The following is a 26,870-nucleotide window of genomic DNA, read 5'->3' on the forward strand; positions in this document are numbered from 1 at the left end:
CCATAAGAGAGTTCTGTGCTTGAAGTAACAGAGAAAATATAGTCTAACAAGAAGTCTCTTATCAAAAACTGGAGTGAGGAAATGGAGGAGGGGAGATGATAGGAGGAAAGTAGGGGGAAATTTTAATATTTCTTCAGAGACCTGCAAAGGTCATCCAAAGCCTTGCCTAATGCTGAAGTGGGTTCCATTCTCCTGCATGACTTTGTGATCCCGGCGTTACAAGGATCGTGTTTGAATCGAACGTGAAATACCATCTTGGTAAGTCACATGGAGTAACCTTCTAAGTAAATTCTCTTTTAGTCAACACTGAAAAAGTATTTCCCTTCTCTTCCATACTTAAGGTTGTCATCTTTAACCTTGGCCACTTCATAGGTTCTTTAACATTCCTCAGCATCGAGGGTTAGAGCTTTCCCTTGGAATTTGTCAGAAGTGCATCTACAGGTAACCTTTGAAGCTAAAACCTGGAGAGACTTAGGTGAAGAATGAGACAAGAATGCACACCTTTTTTTTAAGTTTATTTACTTATTTTGAGAGAGGTTGTATCAGTGGGGGAGAGGCTGAGAGAGAGGAAGAGAGAATCCCAAGCAGGCTCTGCACTGCCAGTGCCGAGCCCGATGTGGGGCTCGAACTCCCGAACCTGTGGGATCATGATCTGAGCCAAAAGCAAGAGCCAGACGCTCAACCAACAGAGCCACCCAGGCGCCCACACTGGCTACCTTTCATTGGATGGAGATGTACTCACATGTAGTCATAGGTCCACTGTATCCCACATGCATTTGTAATGACGAATATTTCCTTCAGAGGAAGCTTTTAGTCATTTGGTTTGTTGGAAAATGATAAGGTAGCTCATAAACTAGACTGAATTCGTGACTTCTGGGGAAGGGCGCCAAACTGAGGTCAAGGTGAAAGTCACGTGGATAGGTAAAGGTGCCCACCTCAGTGCCCATCTTCAGGCCCATCCTCCTGAAGTTGTCACCTGACCATGTGGATCCCAACCTAAGTGCACTAAGGAATCCTTAACCATTCCCATACCAGCCTGGAAATGCCTACTTACCCCTGGAGATGCCTCATGAACAAGGCTGCCGAGTTCCCACCGTAGTCACAAGTGTCCAAAAAAATTCAGGAAGATTTTCTCCTAGGCCACAATCTAAATTCTAATTCCCTATGCTCCCATTCAGCCTGAAAGCATAAATGAGAATCAAGAAGATATTAGACAAGATGTCTTCCTTGGTGTAAATAAAGCATAAGGCATGACCTATAAAAGAAGAAAGCATAACATTTGGGTATTATTTTGCAACTATTGGACAAATTTATGATTAAAATCTTTGAAGGCCATGGTATTCCTTTACCAGGGAAATTCTGAAAGCATTTTTGGGGGCTCCCCTTCCCCAACCTAACTTTGGTGTTAAGGATGAATTTTGTAATGGCTATAAAAGTACTTTTTTAAATCAGAATCTAGCACTAAAGACATTGAAGCTATTTGGGTGGATGTTATTGGGGATTATAAGTTATTGGTAGACTGACCACTTTTGGAAGGTGATTCAAAACTTTCAGACCTTTAAGATTTCCTTTAGTGCCTTGGAAAAGGTAATTTACTAAATGGTACTTTTGTAACTTAAAAGAATTAATGACCACCAAAAGTGAGCAAATTATTCCTTTTTTTTTTTTTTTTTTTTTTTTTTAGTTTTAGGATCAGATCTATAGAATTAGTTGTGAGGCCATCCACCATTCAAAGGGATTTGATTTTATGTCATTTCAGCAACTTAAAAAAAATATCTTGAGAGCAGCAGAAAGCCTGGGGCTTTTGATTTGTCTGTTGTACATTTTCAGACACATCCACAGAAAGAATAAGGAAATAGATTTTTTTTAATTTTAAACTAAATGTGAACCTTCCCTTCACGTGTTGTCATTTTAGAATCAACAAAATCATTGAGCTGTCTCATGCAGAAACAGTGCAGCTGTTTAAATCAAACAGTAGTAATAATAATGATAGCGAATATCTGACTTCTGTATAACTTTTTAAAGTTTGTAGGATGCTTTCACATCCCACTGTGTCACAGTGGTAATTATGAATTAGCTATGAAGAGCTTTTACTCTGGTCAATAAGAAAAGCTTTCAGCTGGGCATGAAAATGTCTCTTAGCTCTCACAGTGGTAAAATACCACCATGATTTGCTGGGAAGGCTGTAGAGTCGCTGTCTTTGAGGATGAAAACAAAACGCATTTAGAGACAAGATTCACTTTAACCCTAGCCCAATTCTTTGGGTCCAGGAGAAAAGGTTGTAGCCTCTTTTTTCTCATTTACTAGGAGAACATCTTGCCTTTCCATCAATAGTAATTATATATTTGTAAGGCAAATGTTGAATCATATCCAAATAGATATAGTCAAATAGTATGGTCCCCTCTCTTGAATATCCTGTATGATTTTCACACATCTAATTATTTATTGTCATATCAGCTGTTAATCTCATGTGTGTGAGTTTCTCCAACTTGATTGAAAACTCTTTTAAAAGACAAGACTCAGGGCGCCTCAGTGGCGCAGTGGGATAAGCATCCTACTCTTGATTTTGGCTCAGGTTATGATCTCATGGTTCATGAGTTCAAGCCCTGCATCAGGCTCTGTGCTGGCAGCGTGGAGCCTGCTTGAGATTCTCTCCCTCTCTCTCTGCCCCTCTCCTGCTCATGTGTGCTCTCTGTCTCAAAGTAAATAAGTAAACATTAAAAAAAAAAAAAAAAAGAAAAGAAAAGACAGGACTCCTTGGAGCTATTTGTGTGCTCTCCACAGGGATTATTAAGTACAGCACACTTAAAACAGCTTACGTGACCCATGATTGAGATCATCCAGTATATGACACTGGTGGTTCCCAAACTTGAACATGGATCAGAATCACCTGGAGAGCTTGTTAAAACACAGCTCTGGGCCCCCCACCCCCCGAGATTCTGATTCAGGAGGTGTGGAGTAGGGTTGATAATGTGCATTTCTAATCATTTCCAGGTTCTGCTGATGTTACTGGTCCTGAGTCCACACCCTGAGAACCTTTGCATCCCATTAATGTTTAAAGTCTCTTTCAAATTTTATTTGCTGATATTTAAGATCTCTACCAATTTTTAATTAGGGCTTAAAAGCACAAAGCAACATTACTCGTAGAAACAAATGTTGTCAAGGAACTAACTGCTGAATGCAGAAGTTAAAAGACTTAAAAGAAATCAAGCTGAGCTCCAAATATATCAGACAGGCCATGAACGAATAGCTCTGATTAATGATAATAATTTTATAAGTGAGGATGTATCCCGCATCGTTAGCACAGCTACTACCCAACTTATGAATGGATCAGATTCTGGTGTATTTATTATCTGTTGTTTGGAACTCAAAATGTGTTTTGCCATAGAAGAATTGTGATAAGCAATGGTAGCAAATGTCTCTCTCGCTCATGATTCACCCGAAGTTAGTTGTAATAGTACCATAGCCCAATACTGGGTTTCTAAGGGGAAACCCTTGGGATTTACAGGGATACAAATCACCACCAACTGAATAGGGTCCCCGGACAGAAGACCGGGGAGGAAGGAGATGGAAGTCCTGTTTCGGACATACTGAGCTTTCGTTGGCACATTGGGATGCTGTCCACCGTGCAGTATTATGGGGCTACCCCCACCTCCGCTGCAGCTCACTGAGATTCCATTTGCACTTCCCTTTTTGTCAGCCAGACGGCGATGGATGAGTCTGATGTGTCTTGCTCCCATGGCTGGTCACGGCAGAGCACAGTGAGGCTGAAGGGTTCAGGGAGAGCTGCCTGCATGCCACGTGGTATAAACCACTGAGGATACTTCTGGTCTTCTTTTTCTTTTTTTTTAATTTTTTTTTTCAACGTTTATTTATTTTTGGGACAGAGAGAGACAGAGCATGAACAGGAGAGGGGCAGAGAGAGAGGGAGACACAGAATCAGAAACAGTCTCCAGGCTCTGAGCCATCAGCCCAGAGCCTGACGCGGGGCTCGAACTCACGGACTGCGAGATCGTGACCTGGCTGAAGTCGGACGCTTAACCGACTGCGCCACCCAGGCGCCCCTGGTCTTCTTTTTCATAACTCCTGTCTTTCTTCTGAAGGTCCAGCAATGGACAGGCCTATTTAGATATTTCGGCCACAATCTCTTTTGCTCTGCTCCATCTCTCACGTTCTCCTGCAGGCTTCCTACTCTACCCCCAATCCTCCCCTTTCCTTTTCTTGTTCAGGTTTACAAAGGACTCACAGCAGATGGAGATTTTTGGGGGGACAGCCATTCACCTGCTTTTTAGGGGAAATCCTAAAGTACCTGGAGCTGAGCAGGTGTTCTACATCGAGAAAGGGAAGCGGGTCTGGGAACAGGGACTTGAGGAAACGGGTAGACAACTCCAGGTAACCTGAGACAGGACCAGGATAGCTGCGATGCAGCTTGGAGTTAGCATCAGCCCTGTGTCACTGTGTGGACTGCCTCAGAACCCACACCGGATCCCAGGTAACAGCATGTTTTCTATCATTGAAGGATACGGAATAGGAAGGAATAGAAAGAGGGAAGTAATCATTGGCAGATCCGAAAGAAAAAGGAATTCCTCTAGCCACCTGATGGGTATTGCTTGGGGTGAGCCAGACAGCTATTCTGAGTTGGCCATTGGCCATTTGTGAACCGTGGAATTCCTGAGTAAACATACACACACACACACACACACACACACACACACACACACACACAGTGTAATGCCTGAATGAATTTCATTGATTACTGATTCATTCTTTCCTACACCTGATTTCACAGAGAATTATAGTGTGTACGAGTTTGGGTACTTTGAGAAGTAGGCACCAAGAGGGGAATAAATGTGCAAGGATTTTATTAGGGGAAATGTCTGTGAGAGAAGACGGGGAAAGACCTGGAAGAGGCTGGGAGAGTGGCCAGACTGCAGTGCACGTCTGACCTGGAGGGAGGGGAAGGCTGGATAGAAGCTCCCAAACCCAAGTGCAGCCTAAGATTCCACCAGACCTTGCAGAGTCCGTGAGTGAGAGCTGTCCCCTTCTGTGTCCCTTTCTGTGCCCACTTGTGGCTGGGAGCAGCCCGTGGCAAGTGTGACCTGAAGCAAGTGAGCTCATGGATTCAGAACACAGCAGCTGGGACCCCTGGGCAATTATGCCTCCCGTAGCTGGAGTATTCCGGGAGGTGGGTGTCGTTCGCATAGACCAATAGCCAATGTGTCTTGGGTAAATGTGACAGTTGTACTTTGGTCTGATATTGGTTATTAAAGTCAAGAGGAGAAAAATGCTTCATTATCTTTAGTACTTAGACAGTAGAGAGCATAGGTCATTAAAATCCACCATGATCTGAAAATTCTACTTTAAGCTTACAGTTCCAGCCTCTGTGTCCCTCCGGACTGGTGTTAAGAGCTGTTAAGAGGAGCAAAAATGAACTGCCTTGGCCTCACTTTTCTCCTGGTGCTCAATGAAGGGGCAACGAAATGCGGTAGTGGTGTCAGCCAGAGGCGGGGGCTGGGGGGAGGGATGGGAGGTTCTGGGGAAAGCACCAACTTAATCATTGCTGCTGAATAAGCAAGAATTGGCAATACATCTTTTTTTTTTTTTTAAAGATTGCTAAAACTTTCATTCTTTGACCTAGAAAAAAAATCTTGGCCTTTAAATGTGGAGCACCTAATTTTTCATTTTATAAATAATCTGTATTCCATTGCACGGGGTAGAATGCATAATGATGTTTGGAATACCAGCTGCCACCTAGCGATGTTCCCAAAGTTAAATATACATATATACATATATCATGCTGTATTTTAAACTGTGTAAATAATTTACTTTGTGTCCCTTCTGATGTTGAAATGGAGAAATGAGGAGTTATGATTTCCAAAACCCAATGAGTACTGTATATTTCATGCTGTTTGTAAGAGGTGGGGGTGCCCAGGGAGCGGGATTGTCTTAGATACCTTGCTGTCGCATGCGAATGTTCTAATTGTATCGCACTCCACTCTCTTAGGCTGAAAATACCGTGTCACAAAAATGTCACCATATGAATGGATTTTGCTTAAAAAGTGGTACAACAGGGTGCGTGGCTGGCTCAGTTGGTTGAGGGTCCAACTCTTGATTTCAGCTCAGGTCATGATCCCAGGGTCATGAAATCAAGCCCCGTGTTGGGCTCCACATGAGTGTGGAATCTGCTTGGGATTCTCTTTCTGTCTCTCTCTGTCTGTCTCTGTCTCTGTCTCTGTCTCTCTCTCTCTGTCCCTCTCCCCCATTCATGTGCTCTTTCTATCTCTCTAAAATGAAAAAAAAAATTTAAAAAAAGTGGTAAAAGACAGTCATCAGAGTGGGACATTTGCTTAATGTTCAATAATATCTTGGTAAAGAATCCAATCTAAAAGTCAGATAACCATTACAATTACTGATACAATTTCTCTTTGTGATGTTTAAAGAGATACACTTCTAATGATTAGAGTTAAAATTAATAATGTGGTAAAGACTGTAAGGTCTAAAAGACTTTTTTTTTTTTCTTGTTTGGAATGGAAATACTTTAACCCTAATACTACAGAAAATACTACAGGGTTTAACAAAGACCTTGGTTTTTCTGAGAGACAAGACAGTTGAGGTTGCGGGTATGATCATGACAAAAGTATCCAGGGACAGTTTCAAAATGTGGGACTATGGGCGCCTGGATGGCTTAGTGGGTTAAGAAACTGACTTCGGCTCAGGTCGTGATCTTGAGGTTTGCGGGTTCAAGTCCCGCATTGTCCCGTGTTGCTGACAGCTCAGAGCCTGGAGCCTGCTTCGGATTTTTTGTCTCCCTCTCTCTCCGCCCCCTGCTCATGCTCTGTCTCTCTTTCAAAAATAAATAAAAATAAAAATAAAAATTTTTCAAAATGTGGGACTTGGGCAAACCCCAAAAGACATGGGCTGAATTCTAAGTAAGTCGCAGGCTAGGGTGGGCATTAGGGGGAAACAGGAACAGTGAGGTGGCTCTAAGAACTGTGACTCACAGGGGCTTCCAGGATTTGAAGAAGGTGCATTTTCTTATGCGATATGGAGATTTAGCCATTAAGTGGAGCAATTAATTGCTTGTAGACCAACCAGTCTGTCCCCTTAGTTTACATAATAATGAGCAAACTACAAGCATTCGTATTTTGCTACACATACAAAAACACATACAGTATTGCATGGGCTTTGTGTCTGCCTGTCTCCTGCGTGCGCGCGCACACACACACACACACACACACACAGTCATATATTCACTAACCCACTGTACAAAAAAGAATAGTCTCTATAGTCCTTTGCCTCAGAATACATATCAAATATAAATGCATTCCCTAGTTATACATCTGAGGTAATGTGCAGTTACTTGAGGTCTATTTATATAAGCTTCCCCACAGAAATGGAGATGTTTATCCTCAGATAAGCTTAATTGTCTGTGGCAATTAAAGATATGTACATTTTACGGTCCTGTTTTCAATAGGATGCTGGTGGTACTGGTGTCTTAGGTTACCAATTTGCCACTTAATAATTGTTGTTTAAATACTTGTTTGGGATGGGGGACAGCTTCCCCCAGCTGCTACATAGACTAACAATGAGACTTTATCCAGCAACTGAGCGGGACCGGCTTCTGATTAAAACTACATGTTTAGGGGGCGCCTGGGTGGCGCAGTTGGTTAAGCGTCCGACTTCAGCCAGGTCACGATCTCGCGGTCCGTGAGTTCGAGCCCCGCGTCAGGCTCTGGGCTGATGGCTCGGAGCCTGGAGCCTGTTTCCGATTCTGTGTCTCCCTCTCTCTCTGCTCCTCCCCCGTTCATGCTCTGTCTCTCTCTGTCCCAAAAATAAATAAACGTTGAAAAACTACATGTTTAGAATGGAATAATTTCCATTCCTGTTATTGTTTTTTAACATGACTTTAGCTGAAGAGTTGAAATGTTACAGAAGAAAACAGCTGAGAAGCTTCTGTTCATGCAGGCTGCATAGAACAAAAAGGTTTTGCAGAATTGTCTTCTGAATATGTCCAAACCCCGGTATTCACACTTTTTCCAAAACAAGAGATAACTTAGTGAGTTCTTGCTTTGAATTGCACAGGCAAGAAAACCTTTTAAAATCATTGTTTTTAAAACGATTACCAAAAATACTGATTATTTCATGCCTGTAAGTGGTAAACAGTAATCACCAAGAACAACTCCCATTTTCTTGTCTAGAAAAAGATGTAGTTCCAACAAGGTGGAAAATATAATCTTGTTCAGATCTATTACACATTTCTCTTTCCAGATACTGGTCTTGCATAAATCGCTTGACTGAACTCTTAGTTCCAGATTAGCAGAATGAACATGTAATTTTTTTACTCACAAGATTGTGGTTTGTTTTGACTTAGTTTGTCTATTTACACTCTTCAATCCCACCAAAAGTAAACTGTGTGTTTCTTTTTTTTTTTTAATTTTTAACATTTATTCATTTTTTGAGAGACAGAGACAGCACAAGCAGGGGAGGGGCAGACAGAGAGGGAGACACAGAATCCGAAGCAGGCTCCAGGCTCTGAGCTGTCAGTACAGAGGCCAATGCAGGGCCTGAACTCACGAACCATGAGATGATGACCTGAGCTAAAGTCGGACGCTTAACCAACTGAGCTACCCGGGCACCCTACACTGTGTTTCTTTATTCTCCTTTTCTTTTTAATAGAAACTTTGGGTTGTGTAACTTTGGATATCAGGTATCAAATAATAAAATAGGACCCCAAACTTCAAATCAACAGATGGGTGAGCACATCATTATTAAGGATCCTGTAGTCAATTAGACATCTTCTTCCACAGAATCAGTGACATCAAATGAAAAGGGAAATAGCTAAGAATGAAGAGGCCTGAAATTCCCAGAATGTCCTTTCTTGGGCACACTTTTTTTTTTAATGTTTATTTATTTATTTTGGAGAGAATGAGAGAAAGAAAGAGAGAGAGAGCACAGACAAAGAAGGGGCAGAGAGAGAGAGGGAGACACAGAATCTAAGGCAGGCTCCAGGCTCTGAGCTGTCAGCCCAGAGCCCCACCGGGGCTTGAACTCATGAGCCGTGAGATCATGACCTGAGCCAAAGTCGGATGCTTAACCAACTGAGCCGGCCAGGCACCCCAGGCACACTCTGTCCTTTAGCACCTCCACACCTCTTCTTCTGGCTCCTGTCCCTGTGGAATGGCTTGCATTTCCGGCATGCCTCTCTCCTCCGCTTCTCTCCTGATCCCTCCAAGCCCAGGTCAAAGACTGCCTCTTGCAAGGAGCCGTGCCCAGTCCTTTCCATCAGTCCTGAGCTCCTCCTCCTCTGTATTCTCATCATGGGCTACTTTATTTGTATGCACCCCCTCCCTCCCTCCTCCATCCAGTTCCCGCCCCGTGCGTCTTCGGTGCCTTGTCCCCACACCTACCCTTTCGACTCACCCCATGTATTCTTGGCTTTTCTCCATCCCTCGTTTTTCCTTCCAGCCTATAAATTTGCACAAAGCTCTTGCAGCCTGAAATGTCTTGTTGAAGCTACAGGTTCTCTAATTCCTGTCCCTGTGTGTCTTGCCTTTCAAACCCAAGTCTCTTGAAAGAGTAATCAACATGCACTGTTTGCACATCCTCACTTCTTACTTATTAGTCCTTTGCTGCCTTGCCTCTGTCTTTACTGCTCCACTGAAGCTGCTCTGATAAAGGTAATCAATGGCTTGCTAATTGTCAAAATGTAACCCTTATCGAATACTCATATGTTGGCTCTTGCTGTGCACTGATGTCACAATTTGTTGTTTAGGGAAACTCACTCTTGGTTTTCCCAAAGTGTGCTCTAGGGAGCCTTAGTTTTGAGGGATGTGAATAGGTTTTATGTAAAAATGAAGAGTTCTGTGGTCAGATATTTTTAGAAAGCTCTCCCTATATAATCCTCTTTAGAGATTCACAATACAAATTAGCAAGGCAGTTTTATTTTAATCTGTAAAGCTTATCTTACTCTAAAACTAGGAATACCCTTTGAGAAATGCTGCTCTTTAAACCTGATTCCCCATCACTCTTCTCTCCTGGTTCTCTGATTTCTATGGCTGCCCTCCTAATGTTCCTCTCTTTCTGCCCATGTCTCTCTGTCTCTCTCTCTTTTGTATTTCCCAGTGTTCTGCTTTGACCCATTACTCTTCCTTTCATATATTCCCACCTTGGGTGAGTTCATCCTCTGTGGTTTGACGGATCTCCTGGGTATCAATGATTTCCAGTCTAGATCTCCACTTTCGAGCTTCCCATGTACTTGAGACTCATATATCCAATTTTCTCCCCTCCGTCTCCCTGGATGATCCTCAGGCAATTCAGATCTAACATATCGCAACTTGATAGGATTATTGCCACTCCCACCCCTTATTTTTGACCTGTTCCTGTTCTTGACTGTCTGGTAGGAAACTAGTGGCACCCATTGGATCACTCTCACCAGAAAACATGGGGCACGATCGATTTTGCCTGTGGCTTCACTCCTGATTCAGTCAGCCCTGTAAGGTTGTCACAACAGGATGGTCATGTGATGGGAGACTATGAATGGAGGATGATGAATTTTTTTAATAGCAAAGAATACAGAAACCTAGGGACAGGACTAGACAGAGCAGAAGACAACAGAACATAGTCCTAGATGGGGTATGACTTCTGGGGCCCCAGCTCTCTGTACCATGCCATGTCGGCAGAGTGTGCATTCCACAGAGTATAAGAACTTTGCCTGTGACATTTTTAAAGGGCATTACGCCCTGGCACCCACCCACGCCAGCCTCTTCTAGAGACCATGCCCGTAAGCCTGCCTACTCACCATGTGGGTGAGGCATGGCATGAGTGGGAAGATCGGTCACCAGCTCCTTCAAGACAGTCTTGATATAAATCGATGACAGTTTGACCCAGGTTTCCTTTTTGAGTCCCTGGGTCCTGCTGCCTTCCTGGTTTGGGCTTTCACTTTACAACTCCATTTTTGGTGCCTTCCACATACTTTGTTGTTATTTTCTACGTAGATGTGCAGTGATTGTAGGGCGGTGTATGTACATGGAATATCACGGACGTGTGATCAGATACACCTGGGTTTAAATCCCGTTCTCCTATTTCGGCTCATATGGTTTTGGACAGAACATGTGGCGTTCTCTGTAAACTGGGTGTTAAAATATCTACCTTATAGGGGGGCCATGAGGATTGAATGAGAGAATTCACATGATGTGCCAAGTACACGGTAGCCATTCAGCCAATGGCAGTTACTGTCATGTGCTATGTTGGATTTGTCTCTGCTTCGTGGGCTGGATCTCCTATACCCACTCCCTTACCAATACTGGAAGATTGCATATATAAATTAAATAGCTCATGATTCCACCCAGATAGTCTCATCCTAATTAAAAGGTTTCACACAATTTCCTCTCTAAGTGCTAGGAAGGTGTTAAGAGACAGTGAGCCTGAAACTCAATATTTAGATAAATAAAAAGTACAAGGTATTTAGAGTCTCCATAAGATAAACCGGATTTGAGTTATAAAGCCTTATTTGAATCTCTCACATAATAAAAATCTATGAAATGTAATTGATCAAACTCAAGGAGATAAGGAGCCATACAGACTCTTCTGGGATTTGAACTTAGGGTTTTAAGCAGCCGAGGCATCGCAAACCTGAAGCTTAGTGCATTAAGCTATGCCCTCTGGCTATGGGATTATACGCAGCCATTTACTAGGAGTGAGAGGCGAAGAAATGCTTGCTGTGTTGCTCTTTTCCCTAGTCCCACCTCTCAACTACAGTAAGTAAATTGAATAGACCATCTTAAAGAAACATTGGGTCCTTCTGCGTCAGGTTCTCCTGGACCAAGACTGAAATTAATTTTCAGTTCATGGTGTAGAGTTGAACTTCTTTTTTTCACCATAAAGGAAAGCACGTAGTGATTTTTGCAGTGTTCCTTCTCAAAAACCTATCTTCCCATATTGTCAGAACACTATTCAGATATTTACCGGAAAATGAGTGTCAGTCACTTGTAATCAACAGTAGGTAGAGGGTGGAGAAGAAAGCCAGCCATTTTTAGTGTTCACAGCTAGTAAAACATGTAGCATAAGGCTGAGACTGTCCTCTTTTCTACATGGGTGACTTGGGATACGTTATTTAAATGGTGTATTTCCCCCAGTGAAAAGATGCAGGGATGAGAAATTGGAAGACCTCATTTCTAATGCCAGGTCCACAAACTGACCACCCAGGTTCAGTTTTCCTCACTTGTAGGATGGGAACAACATCGGACTCATGGAGCTCTGAGACTTGAATTTGTCATCCTGAAAAACATTTATAAGTGATCGACTGAGAGGAATCTGATTATCATTTTAAGCTGACATTTTTGCATGCTTCCTAAATAGCAAGCAATACCGTAAATGCGTTTGCATAGACAACGGAAGGCAGATCTTTCTACTGTCGTTTTGCAGATGAAGAAGAGTGGGCTGGGTATGGTAAATGACACGCCCAAGGTGACACAGTTGGTAATTTACTGAGCCAAGTCTAGAACGTGTGTCTTCTGACTGAGATCTAGCACTTCTTCCGAGCGTCACAAGCCTGTGCCTCAGACGCAGTTTGTAGCTGCATTTATCTTTGTGAAATGAACGTGTCTTGTCTCAAGTCAGGCTGATGATTCTTCTTACTTTCAGCTATTTTCCTGATCTTTCCTCATGTCGTCAGTTTCAGGGAGTAGAACTTGAAATCACCTTTGTCTTTGTTCCCTTTTATTTCTGTTCCCTTTTCTGGGTTCAGGACCTGGTTCCACTTTCTCATCCCAGGTTCCTAATTGGTCAAATGACACAAGCACCTCACAGGGCTCTGGAGATTGCAGAACACTTGTGGGTACAAGGTCCTGATGACCGTTGGCATTACGGCTAACCTTGCAATGCAAACCATAGTTGCATGTCTATTTATGCAGAATGTCATTTCCCCTCGCCTTTTAAGGTCTCAATTTTAGAAGTTTCCCCTATCTTCCCTTGAGGGAAATCAAAATACTGCTCATTTGCAACCCTGGGTCCCTCTCTGGGCCCCATCATGTATGTCAGTCCTCGTCATTCCCCGCACATTTCCCAGGTGACTCTTCTCCCACCTGCACTGCTCAGCCATAGCCTTTTCTGCTGTTCCTGTCCCTGAGTTATTTTCGAGTGCAGATTCCACCTACATATCTGTGTCCCGGAAAGACGTTCTGGCACCTAAAAAGTTCCCGCTGCTTAATTTTCTTCTGTCAGGAGCATTGCCCTGATTTGGACCAACTCTTGACAGCTTCCCACGGGCCAACACCTGCAGAAACCTGCCGGTAGCCACAGGTGGATCCCGGGACCTGCACAGTGTCTAACGCTCCTCTCGGAAGTTGAAATGAGGATGAAAACTCATTGGTTCTTCCTGAAACTGTTGTGGAAAAGTGAGGGGGAACTTCAGCTCCCCCACAAGTCATTTTGTTATTCTAAGGGAACAGCAGGAGCCCAGAACATCTGTTGTTTCAGAGGCGTTTGTACAGACACTTAGTGATGCATCAGGTCCGAAGCGTTTGTGTGGTATTTCCAGATACTATATCAGCAAGGAGTATTTTTAGTCTCTGGGGAATATTGTACATGGTAGACTCATCGTTGACATCTGGCTGGTTCATATGCAGCCACAGAGATCTTTCAAAACAAAACTGTTGCAAAGGATAGTTAAACCCAGAATGTCACTTGGGAATAAAATGTTCCCTTCTCTGTCTTTCCTGGTGTGAAATGTAAAAATTTTAAAGATTAGGAGTCAGTCGATTTAGATACTCTGAAGCACAGAAATGGAAAGAAAGCATTTTTCTGAATGTCATCCCCTTCCAAAATTAGGAGGGGAAACTTTGCAAGTTTTTAAAAGGGAAATGGAAGAATTCTGTACATTGTCTTCACTGGGCTTATTCAAGTTCATCATTGTCTCCTTGGCAGTTCACTGCTGTGTGCCCTGGAATTGGATTCAGCTCAGATTCTGCCTCCACCGTCTCATAGCTGTGTGGCCGTGAACACGAAGTCTGACTCGTCAGGGCTCAGATTCTTCCTCCCTAAAATGGGAATGTCAGCGGTCCTCCCCATCTCCTAGGATTATTGTGAGGAATAAATGTCTTACCTACAGAGAGTTAAAATCAGTGCATGGTGCAGTGAATGCTCAAGAAATGTTAGCAGCTATTTTGCTATTACATGGAAGTGAATGTACTAAGCAAAGTAAAAGGTGTTTTTTTTTTTCTTTCAGAGAAAGGTAGGACATCAGGTGATTCTTTTCTGAAGGTGATCATAGATTTACAAAAATGTTTCTGTGAAATCCTCACGCTTGACTCATGTTGAAATTACATGATTCAAAAATCAAAATAAAACAACTGCTCTCCAAACATTGCCAGACTTACCAAGACACTGGTTTTGTACCATTGTTCAGTTATTCAGAAACTGAATGGCTAATTTTAGCCTAATGCTTGGCAAAACCCATCTCTGTGATAGCTTAACCATTTCACTGCCTTCTTGCAGTTCTGATCATTTAAGTGTCAGGGCTGGGGTTGGGGGGAGGACGGTGGGGACAATTAAATTTCAATCAGACATGATTTGCTTCTTTTTTTAAAAAGCTCAAGATTTTTGGTTTCAGTCTTCGTTGATGACCTTGATTGGTTGCAAATTAAGAAGGCAAGACCAGAAGCATTCCTTCTGGCACATAGGTCTCTGATGTGGTTTGTGTATTTGCAAGACATAAAGGCATAGGGGAATGGCAACTACAGGTTGACCAGCGTCCAGAGTAATTGACCAAATTAGAACTCAAAATTGTGCCATACATGCCAAGATTGCAATAAAAACAATTTGGAATATCATCATAGCTTATGAATGGGATACCAGAACCGTATCTACCAATTGTCTAGGAAGCCGGGGGCAGGAAGAAATTGGCCAGACTCAACAGCTACTGATTATGTTGTGGGCTATTACCCTGAGCCTGGAAACTGAATATGGAAAAGGAGAACAAGTTACGAAAACAGAAGGGGACAGCTGTAAATCCCAGTGTCCAAACGATATCAGTGTTACTGATGTATATGAGGGAAATTAACAAAAATATTCATGAGCAAGGAGTATCTTACATAAGCATATTTCATGCCTTTTGAGAAGTCGGTAACCAGACAGTTTGGGGTCCTTCACAGGAATCAGCTGGTGCCTACCTCTTAGCCCATTTCTAAGATTCCAGGCTGCTTGAGTCCAAAACCCTGGAAACTATATTCCAACTTTCAAGGTCCAGTCAGTTCTCTTGAGATTCTTCTGTTCACTCTCTGGCCCCAGGTTTGGCCAGCATTTTCTGGGAGAAAAAGTGATTGAAACATGGAAGCTTGAGAGCGAAGAAAGACTGAGATGGAGGGTATTTGGGGTCCCTCCAGCACACCCTCATTTTGCAGACAGTGAGTGATATCATTTCTATGCTCTTGACTCCAGGTACGTGCCTTCCAACTGTCCAGATTAAGATGAGGTCCAGAAAGTCACCAATCAGCAAACTTCAAATTGTAAATCCAAGAAGGCATAATGGTAGAGCATTGTGGGAATTGCTTAAAGAATCAGTAATGATAGTGACAATTATAATAAAAATCCCATTGGATTATAACTTTACAATTTGCAGAGTGCTTCTGCTAAAGAGGAAGTCAAACTTTATGATGCTTGTAAGAGCGGGGGGCCATGTTTGGCAAAACTTGTGAAATGGGGGTGGGAGGAAATGAACTTTTAACAGTAATACACTGAAGGAGGAAAATTCTATAATTGCAAAATGTTTTACTAACTATGTCTCCAGTCCCTTTTTGATAAAAGGTATATATATATATATATATATATATATATATATATATATATATATATATAGGTTATCATGGTGGTTTTAAGAAACCCAAAGAGGGTCTTGGGTGTCTCAGTTGGTTGAACGTCCAACTTTGGCTCAGGTGGTGATCTCGCGGTTCCTGAGTTTGAATTCCGCATCGGGCTCTTTGCTGTCAGCATGGAGCCTGCCTTAGCTCCGCACCCAACACCCCTGCCCTGCACCTTCCCCACTCACATGCTCCGTCTCAAAAACAAATAAAACATTGGGAAAAAAAGAAAAAAAGAAAGCTAAAGGGCATTGTTTTTAGAGAGAATGTTGATAGCGCTTGTAGAGGCAACGTGCAAGATAATAAAGAAGGTAGTGAGTGTTAAGTAACACTAGGCAAACCAGGACTCTAGGCCCCATAATTCAGTTAAAAGACATCTGACTTTTTTTCCTGTGATAAATTGCTAAAAACAGAGAAAAGAGAAAAATGCAAGGAGAGAGAGAAAGACAAATTGCAATAGCTTCAGATGTCAGAGAACAATAACAGAGGAGCAATTACAGATTACACTTGACCGATTTTTAAGAGTACAATGCAGTATTGTGGACTGTAGGCACAGTACAGCAGAGCTCTAGAAGTACTCATCTTGCAGAACTTAAACTTTATGCCCTTCAATTAGCAATTAGCCATTTCCTCCTCCCCCCACCCCCAGGTCCCTGGCAAATACCATTCTTCTATGTGTTTGACTGTTTTAGAGACCTCATGTAAGTGGGACTCATGTAAGCAGTATTTGTCCTCCTGTGACTGGCTTATTTCACTTAGCATAATCTCCTCAAAGTTCATCCATATTGCTGAATATTGAAGGATTCTTCCTTTAAGGGTGAATAATATTCCACCGTGAGTGTGTGTATGCATATGTGTGTGTGCGCACGTTTTCTTTATTCCCTCATCTATCAGTGGACACTTACATTGTTTCCACTTCTTGGCTGTTGTGAATATTGCTGCTATGAAAGTGAGGAGAGAGCACATGTCTTTTTAACATCTTGATTTCAATTCTTTTGGAATATGTACACAGAAGGGGGATTTCTGTATCCTATGGTAGTTTTATTTTTCATTTTTGAGGACACCACTTACTATTTTCCATAGCAGCTGTGCCTTTTTGTCTTCTCGCCTATTGTGTACAGGGTTCCAGTTTCTCCACATCTTTACCATTACATCCTGTCTTTTTTTTTTTTTTAATAATAGCCACCTTAAAAAGTGTGAGGTGATATCGCATTGTGGTTTTGATTTGCATCTCTCTGATGATTGGTGTCATTGAGCATCTTTTTCTGCACCTCTTGGCCATCTGTATGTCATCTTTGGAGAAATGCCTGTTCACGTTGTTGGCCCATTTTTAAATCTAGTTGTTAGTTGATTTGTTGTTGTTGTTGTTGTTGTTGTTTTGGTTTTATTTGGTTTGTTTGGTTTTGGTTTGTTTGTTTTGTCTTGTTTTGCTGTTGAGCTGTAGGAGTTGTTAATGTATTTTGGAAATTAGCTCTTTATCAGATACATGGTTTCCAAATATTTTCTCCCATTCCGTAGGTTGCTTTTTCACTCTGTGGTTTCCATGTCTTGCACAACACACAAAAGTCAATAATTCAAAATGGATTAAAGACATAAATGTAGGACCTTAAATGGTAAAACTTCTAGAAGAAAATATGGGGTGGGGGACACTTTGTGACATCAGCCTTAGCTATGATTTCATGGCTATGACACCAAACGCACGGGCAACAATAGACACATGGGATGATGTAAAAGCCTTGGTCCAGTTTTATTTTCTAGCCTTTATAATGGCTGTGCTGGTGCTCTATTTTGTTGAGCATTAGGCTTTGTCTTCCCAAATCATAGAGTTCTATCTTTACAGATGGGCCTGTTTATTTAAAAGAAGCTGTGTTGGGGCGCCTGGGTGGCTCAGTCGGTTGAGCTTCCGACTTTGGCTCAGGTCACGATCTCACCGTCTGTGAGTTCGAGCCCCGCGTCGGGCTCTGTGCTGACAGCTCAGAGCCTGGAGCCTGCTTCGGATTCTGTGTCTCCCTCTCTCTCTAACCCTCCCCCGCTCATGCTCTGTCTCTCTCTGTCTCAAACCTAAAATAAAACATTAAAAATAATAATAATAATAATAATAATAATAATAAAATAAAAGAAGCTGTGTCTTTTTCTCTCCTCCCTCCCAAGATGGTATCCATCTTGTTTTATAGAGAATATTATCTTCAAAGGCCTTGTTGGATCTGAGGCTCTGGTATATCTCTGTTTTTGCCGTGTCCTACAAAGCCTAAAGCCCACATTCTCTGCAGCCTAGCCCTCTCATTTACCACACTGTACTCAGAAAATCTGCTCAGCTGTGTGGGCCGCCTTGTTGGTCCTCAAAAACACCACTGGGTCCTGCCTCAGAGCCTGCACTTGCTCTTTCCTTGACTGGAATACTTTCCTGATGGCTCATATGCTCTCCTTCTCTCTCTCTCTCTCTCTCTCTCTCTCTCTCTCTCTCTCTCTCTCACACACACACACACACACACACACCTTATTCAAGTCTGGTCTGATATCACCCCCTCAGAAAGACCTTTTTTTTTTCTTCCCCCAAATCAATACAGCTTTTACTTTATCTTTAAAACATGACAAATAAGTCTGAAAAGTCATCTGGCGTCTTGCTGTTTCCTTAGCTGGACAACGTAGATCTTATTCATCAGCCTGCTGAACTGTTCCTTTTTCAGAAACCTAGACACCACCCCCAAATTTTTTGATAGCCTTGGTGTTAACTTGGTAGCTTGTTGAATCCAAGCAGCTGAGTTTGATACAAGTTCAATGTCATTTTCTTTAAGAATTAACTCATCTGTGGGGTGCCTGGGTGGCTCAGTGGGTTAAGTGTCTGACTTCAGCTCAGGTCATGATCTCACAGTTCGTGGGTTCGAGCCCCACATCAGGCTCTGTGCTGACAGCTTGGAGCCCGGAGCCTGCTTTGGATTCTCTCTGCAACACCCACTCCTGCTCATGCTCTGTCTCTCTCAAAAATAAATAAAAAACATTAAAAAAAATAATTCATTCATCTTTCTGGGCTTGCTTAAACAGCAACACCTGGCCTTATCTGAACCTTATGGATGTGTTTTTCACCCAAGAAATTTCAGATTTCAACAAGAGAACCATTTTCCTGAGTAACAACGTTGATGGGGAAGTGAGCATACATGGACCTCATCTTGTAGTGGAAGCCCAGTGTGATGCCCTTGACCATGTTCTATATATGACTACAAACAAACAATAGCTGGTTCCTTCTGTTTCTTCACTACGTGTCAACTCAGAGCCCCTTCTTTCCAAGGAGACTGAATTCTCCATTCGTGTGATTGAAGTACCTCCACAGGATTCCTCTGGGGCCCTTCGCAATAACGGTGCATCCCTTCAGAGTGATATCGACATTTTCTGGAACGTCGACAGTTTGCTGAGAATGGTCTTCCCTCTCACGATAGATGTGGCAAAGAGCAGAAAGGCCGTCTTTATCAGCATCTATAATATATCCCTTAAGTCACCCTACCCCCTCTCATCACCTTTGCCCTCCTTTACTTTTTTTTAATTGTTGTTCATTATTTTTGAAAGAGAGAGAAAATGCACAAGCACGGTAGGGGCAGAGAGAGAGGGAGACAGAGGATCCAAAGCAGGCTTTACACTGACGGCAGAGAGCCCAATGCAGGGCTCCAACTCACGAACCTTGAGATTATAACCTGAGCCAAAGTAGAACGCTTAACCGACTGAGCTTCCCAGGTGCCCTTCCTTTACTTTTTAAATCACTTTAATTTCACTATTCACTACCTGCCCTGGGATCACATATTAATTTGTGCATATCTACACATAGGTTTTTATAACAAACATTTTCACAAAATCCTGAACTGCTAGCACATGAGGGCTATGGGTTCGTGGCACATGGGGGCCTCATGCCATCATGACATGTCAACTGAATTCCCAGAGCTGGTATATATTAGCTGCTCAATAAATGAGCATTCATTGTTAAATGAATGAATGTTTCCCACTTATTTCAGTCCTTTCTTCTCATTTGGATTCCACTTTATTATATAGACTTCTATAAAATACCTGTAATCAAAGATCTTTTTCTCTTTAGTCCATGCAAACGTTAGAACGATGTGATTTGTCAAAAGGCTGAGTGGGAAATGAGCCCACTAAACTGTCAAAGCATTTATTGGCTTTTTACCACTCACTTAGCAATACCCCATTCCTGCATTTTGAGAGCACTAAAAAGTAATAGCTGGAAAAAGGATGCATATAGCCTGATATATCTAGGGTTACAGAATCTGCACCCACAGTAATTTGCACAAGTTAATAAATACCTTACAGGTTGACATCTATATTTTTAAAAGACTGAGTCTCTATACCTGCTTTCTAACTAACAAAAATATAGACATAGTAGTCTGTTGTCCACAGTGCATTATTTTCACTGAGACTCTTAGAAGAAGGGCGCATTTTGAACAGTGCTGGTCATGGCTAGTCCCCTTTCTAGGGCCTCACTGATTTTATTACGTTTTGCCCTCACCTTTTCCTGCCGGGATATTATAGATATAATATGAATAGCTAATGTTTTTGTGCACTTTCTACGTGGTAGGCATTGTGCCAAGACCTTTTCGTGCATTTCCTCATTTAATCCTCTCTACTCTATTAAGCAGGTAAAATTATCTTATTCTCATTTTAGGAATAAGAGAGCTGAGACTAACGAGCAGCCATGCAGTTACCGAGGATTTAAACCTTGGCCTGTCACGTTTCTAAGCCTCTGCTCCTAACTGCTTTATAGACTACCTCCTCTACTTCCTGGTACCCTGCCCCTCCAAATTTGGGGGCACCTGGATCACACAGAAATCATAGGTGGAGGGGTAGGAGGTCTATGGATGGCCCAGAACCCTCCAGATGCATGCCCCTAATGTTCTGTTTCTCAAGTGACTAAAGAAAACCAACTTCCCAGGGGCGCCTGGGTGGCTCAGTCCGTTAAGCGTCCAACTCTTGATCTCGACTCAGGTCATGATCTCCCAGTTCATGGGGGATCGAGCTCCACCTTGGGCTCTGCACTGACAGCACGGAGCTTGCTTTGGATTCTCTCTCTCTCTTTCTCTCTCTCTCTCTCTCTCTTTCTCTCTCTCTCTCTCCCTCTCCCCCTCTCTCCCTCTCCCTCTCCCTCTCTTTCTCTGCCCTCCCCTGCTTGTGCACTCTCTCTCTCTCTCCCCTCTCTGTCTCTCTCAAAATAAATAAAATAAACATTTAAAAAGAAAAGAAAACCAGCTTCCAAACTAACTTGCAAAATGAATCATTACGTGCTACAGAAATTTAGGACCCTGGCTTTACTGGGAGCAGACTTGAGGTTAATCTAGCAACATCTGGGTCGCTTGCAGAAATGTCAGGATAGAGCCTACCCACGCCCCCCGCCCCAGGCCAGAACCCTAAGAGAAAGGAGGGGCGGCCAGAGCAAGTAGCAGTGAGATCCAGCAAAGAGGGCCTCATTGCATCAGAGGATGTTAAGAAAGTATATCTAACACCTTCTTATTACCTTGTACTCGCAGCTTTGATCTAAAGGAAAGAAGTTGGTTCCGTCTGCAGACTAGATTCATTTTATGACCTGAGGCATATTCATTCAGGCAACTGGGGTATTACATTTTCCCTGCAGCTATTTTCAAGCTAATTAACGTATCAAGCACTTTCCAGTTTTCCCATTCTTGTTCATGACTACCCCAAATCTTCCATTTCTAAAATGATTTTGTTTTTGAAGTTACTTTCACTTCTTAGGGCTTCCTAGAGCTTTCGCTAACTTTTTTCTTGTTGAAAATTTTATGGGAATATGCTGCTTCTGTATTGATGCAATTAAATTGTCAAAAAGTACCTTGTCAGGATTATATGCTGAAGACGTGTCCCTGGTCCCAGCAGTTGTGCTGTATGAATGGGGTTATTAACCCTTCACCGACCTGACGGCTGCTTCTTAGCCCAGCAGGTTCATGGAGGTACTAATTTTCTCCAGCTTTTCAGAAGGTAAATGCAGACACACGGGCTTGTACATGATGAAAATATTAAATAAAATGAGTGATCCATTTGAATGTTGTACTTTTAACACTTTTACTGAAATACCACCACACCTTCCCACGTAGCGTTATATACACATGGTGAAATTAACTAAGGGTGTTTGGGGCATGGTCTTCGTGAGTAGCCTGCACCTGAGTTGACACATCCTCCCTAACCCAACAGCTTACTTGGTTGGCCTATATAGCATGGTCCTTCCACCGCACAAGGAAATTCAGTCCGCAATTTTTATTGTCTATAAAGACCCAGTGCCCTGCTAGGTACTCTTGAAGATCCATATTTTTGAATGCAGGGTTTGCATCGTGCCCTCAATGATTTCAAAACCAGGCTGTCAATTTGCATGTAGCTTCTGAGTTCAGTTACTGTGCTCCGTCTGGAGGCCTCATCTATGTGAGTTTGCTGATTTTCTTTAAGACCTCAGAGTTGGGAAGATCACGATAAGGAACAATAACACTTTTGAAGAGCCAATTACCCGACAGGTCCTTGACACCTATTCAATTATTTTATCTTTGCAAAGTGCGGGAAGGTATGCATCATCCCTGCTTTACCAATGGGAGAATCAGCTCAGATAAGAAGCTTGCTCAAGGAACCACAGGTTATTGAGTCAGAATTGTATTCTAAGTTCTGTCTCACTTTAAAACCCATCTTCTTTCCAGCACACTTGACATCTGGCCATAAATGTAAAATGAAATAAAGTTTTGATAGCTGCTTAATGTGATCAATGTAGGCGGCCAAATAAAATAAACTAAGAATCTGAAAGAGGTATTTCGCTTTGACTAATATGGCTTATTTAACTGTCTCACACTTGTACGTTAAAGGGATAATTGTAAAGTCTCTAAATTACTTTACGTTGTGTGGACATAAGCCTGATGCTGTTTTATTCTGACTCTAATTATATTTAATTTCATATTCCTAATAGCTCCTTGTCTAGTGGGTGTCCTGAAGGATAAGGAAAGGTACGTTTTCAGCATGTTTTTCAGTAGTGTATGTTCAGTAGTTCTTAAGAGCAGGACAGCATGTCCCCCTTTAAAGGCACTTCGTTCAGACAAGTCAGGCTTACAGATACACTAGGGAGTGATTCGCTTACAAAACAATTCTTCTCTCTTGAAGGGGTTCACCACAAAGTTGGCTTAATCAGTAAGACCCTCTAGTATATTTAAAATAGTATTTTAATACGTGAATGTGAATGACCCTCCTTTTAAGAAATATTTCTGTTAAATTTTGTGTTAAGTGGGGCTCATCTGTACCTAGAATTGATCAAGTGTTTGCCCTCACGAGGAGCACAGAACACTTCTCCCGTGTGATCTCATTCATTCTTGGGATGATTTTGGAAGCAAACAGGAACAAACGCAGAGATGAAGGAAAACGTGTGTGAGTGTGTTCACCCGTTTATTCTAACGACTGACACTACAAACCTCAGGAAATTTAGGAAAGAGATGTAATATAATATGTTGCCCCAACTCCTTCCCCATCTTCTGAAGAAGGATTTGACTGAGAATTAGGTAAAATTTATTCTCTATATAATACATATGAAGCTGTTTAAACTGTAATTGTGTGCAATTTGAAGGAAATGTTCTTCCAGCGGAGTGAAGATTGACCTCCTCAGGAATATTAAAATGTACAGGGGTTCACACTCTTGTGATAGTGTTTTATCATTTTGAAAACTTATTCTTAATAGACCCCCACATTACATTTCAGTAAAGTGGTTTCATTTTCTGTAACAACCATTAATAGCTATTAGCGGTAAAAAGTATATATATAAGGCTTTATATAGATCATTAAAGTACACTTAAGTAATAGGTAATTGACAATTAAATCAGCATGGCAATGCATTATCCTAAGTTTGATAGATCTGCCTTTTCTAAAGTACTGAGAAGAAAGGGCCTTTGTAAGACACCCCGCTACAGACTATTCTTGTACTTTAATTGATCACAAAGAATACATTGTCTTCATGTATGTGCTTGGTAATCATCTTTTACAAGTTTCCTTTTGTGAGGATTTTGATGCAGTGTGTGGGAGTTTGGTTCATGCTAGAAACAGTGTTTTGGGTGAAAGTTGGAATTAGCAGCCACCTTTAACCCTTACTCCTGGCTATTATCACAATATAGAAAATAGTTGGAGCTTTCTTTCCAGTCTGAAAGCCCAGAGTCACCATTCTCTCGGTCCCTCTCCTTTCCTTCACCTCTCCAAAGACATGAATGTGTAGTCATGAGGCCGGGTCTCCGTGCTGCCTGAACGATGGCACACCGGTGATCCGAGCCCCTGTACCTGGGCAGCCAACGGGCATTGACCTGATCTGCTCAAACCATAGAGGAAGCATGCAGGCTGTGTTTGTTTGGGCAATCTGGAATCCCCCAACACCCTCCCCCACCCCCGGCCAGAGGAAATGTGTGGACTTACCATCTAGAAATTCTGGTTAACATAGTTTCTACATTGAGGTCAAAATATAGAAGCATAACAGCATTGGAGAGGGGGTTTTTGTCATTCATATATTTTTTCTTGCCCCAGATGGAACTTCTAAAAATTTCAAAGATCATTGATTAATCCCCACTTTTCTTCATTTCCCTGTACCTGTAATAACAAAGGAATTTATTTAGTGTAAATCTTTAAAAAAAATGAAGAATATATTTGCTGTATTTCAAACTATGAAAAAGGAAATGAAAAAATTAAAAAGATTAATTTCCATCTAATTTGCTAGACTCTGAGATAGGTCAAAGTATCAATAGAGTATTTTTACCCTCTAAAATCTTACAAAGATATTTTATAATCTGAACATATAATCTGAACATCCGATTTTATAATCGGAACCTGGAGCCTGCTTTAGATTCTGTGTCTCCCCCTCTCTCTGCCCCTCCCCCGCTCATGCTCTGTCTCTCCCTCTATCAAAAATAAATAAACATTAAAAAAAATTTTTTAAGTAGAAAAAGCATGATGGGCAATTTTTAAGTAGTTATAAAAATATTGAGATTACTTAGATATTGATACCCGATTAGTGGAAATTAAATTTTTAATTGACCTAGGAAGGAGAAAGGGGTCTTGTATAAATAGACTGTGTTTTCTTTATGCTGTAGTATGGTCCGTGCACATGATTTTTTAAAAATTAAATTGAATGAACGAATTCAAGGAGTTTACACCACACTTAACATGACCAGGGCACAGTTGTGATGGGTGATTCAGCTGATGGCTCCAAGCCTACCGCACTGCAATGTGGCCAGACTGGCTGGAACGTGTGTGATGAGTTAGCAGTCAGAACGCAGTCTCATGCATCCCTAATGCTATATATAATGGGTACATCTGAGCTTATTAAAGAGGGGCACTGCACCCACAGAAGGTCCCCTGCCCTGAGGACTTTCGGCAGCAGTAGGAAGGCACAAATCCGAGGGGTAACTGATGAAAATGACAAGAGAATGCCGTAGAAGTGTATACATTGTGTTTATGGGAAGAAGCAAAAAGTCGCTGATTTTCTGAAGGTCAGCCATGGACAGACTTCTTGGCAATGATGATCTTTAATATTTTAATCCCACCATCTCAATTTGATTCTACGACTTGAAACAGGCTTCATGGTGTTAACTAAAGAAATTAAGATTGGCAAGGTTATCGAGACTTGATTGCAAAAACCAGGCAGCAAGGTGGCTAGAAACTTCAACGTATCTGGTCAGTCAGCAGTGAAAAATGATAACCCACCTTTGAAGATTTTTTTTTATTCCTGGTAATGCACCAAAACCTCGCTAATTCAAAACAGTCTTTCCGAAAATTGGAGAATTTCCCAAATGTAAACTATATTTGTAAATATTAACTAAGGCATACTTACACTACTTAGTTGAATAAAGTATGTTAAATGAAAAATAATAATCACAACAGGGCAAATTCAATGTTTTCTCTAAACTTTAAAACAGCAAGTTGCATCATTTACTTTTTAAAATTTTGCTCAAAATCAATTACATATTTTGGGGGATCTCTGGTTAGAATGGTGTTTTGACTTCTGGCCCCTGACATAATTCAAAGGTAGAATACTTTAAAAGAATAATCCTCCACAACCAATTATGGTTTGTGCCAAGAATAAAAAGATGTTTTTATTTTAGAAAATCTGTTAATATATAATACATCACCTTTGCAGATAAATGAGAAAAAAAATGATCTTGAAAGACACACAATAAAATTAAACCCTAATTCCTAAGCGGGAAAAAACTCTTAGAAAACCAGGAATGCAAAGAAACTTTTAAAACTTAATAAAAGACAGGTGTTTAAAAAAACTTTTTTTTTTACATTTATTTATTTTTGAGAGACAGAGTGAGACAAAGTGAGAGTGGGGGAGGGGCAGAGAGAGAGGAAGACACAGGATCAGAAGCAGACTCCACACTCTGAGCTGTCAGCACGGAGCCTGACGCGGGACTCGAACCCACAGACCGTGAGATCATGACCTGAGCCGAAGTTGGACGCTCAACTGACTGAGCCACCCAGGCGCCCCAAAGATAGGTGTTTTAAAGCAATCATTGGATGAGAAATGAGCAAGACTGCAAATTATCTTCATTCATTAAATGATGTTCTAGAAGCCCTGGTCAGAGAATAACACACGGAACTGAAATACGAATATGCTAATTAGAAACAAAGATGAAAAATTTATCATTTGCACATGACATGAATATAAACATGAAAACCTCTAATAGTTTAAGGATAGTATAATAAAAAATGTTTTAAATCCACAGCTGTACTAAAAGTCAGTAGTAATGGTTAACTACTTGAAGAAAACATTAAGTGCTCCCTGAGAGAGAAAATAAATGAAGATTTTAGTAAATTTAGGGTTCATCCATATTCCTAGGTGGAAGGAGCAAGTATTATAAAGATGTTAAATTTCCCCAAATATATCTAAGTTTTCTATTCGAATACCAATCAAAATCTCAGTAGAAAATTTTTGAATGGGCAATGTTCTCAACTTCAACTTGAAGTTCCCTTTGTACAGAAAGAGTACTAATTAGGGTA

The 26,870-nt window shown here is 41.6% G+C and overlaps 1 protein-coding gene and 1 long non-coding RNA gene across 6 annotated transcripts in view; both read left to right on the forward strand.

Moving 5' to 3' along the window:
- Positions 1 to 26,870, forward strand: part of CELF2 (CUGBP Elav-like family member 2) — an 832,664-nt gene that overhangs the window by 465,151 nt on the left and 340,643 nt on the right. The window lies entirely within an intron of this gene.
- Positions 1,890 to 18,558, forward strand: LOC122473172. The gene is made up of 3 exons (XR_006294604.1): positions 1,890 to 1,900; positions 14,533 to 14,536; positions 18,422 to 18,558. It is a non-coding gene; the product is annotated as an uncharacterized LOC122473172 (long non-coding RNA).

Source organism: Prionailurus bengalensis, chromosome B4 (assembly GCF_016509475.1).
Source record: "Prionailurus bengalensis isolate Pbe53 chromosome B4, Fcat_Pben_1.1_paternal_pri, whole genome shotgun sequence".
Taxonomy (NCBI): domain Eukaryota; kingdom Metazoa; phylum Chordata; class Mammalia; order Carnivora; family Felidae; genus Prionailurus; species Prionailurus bengalensis.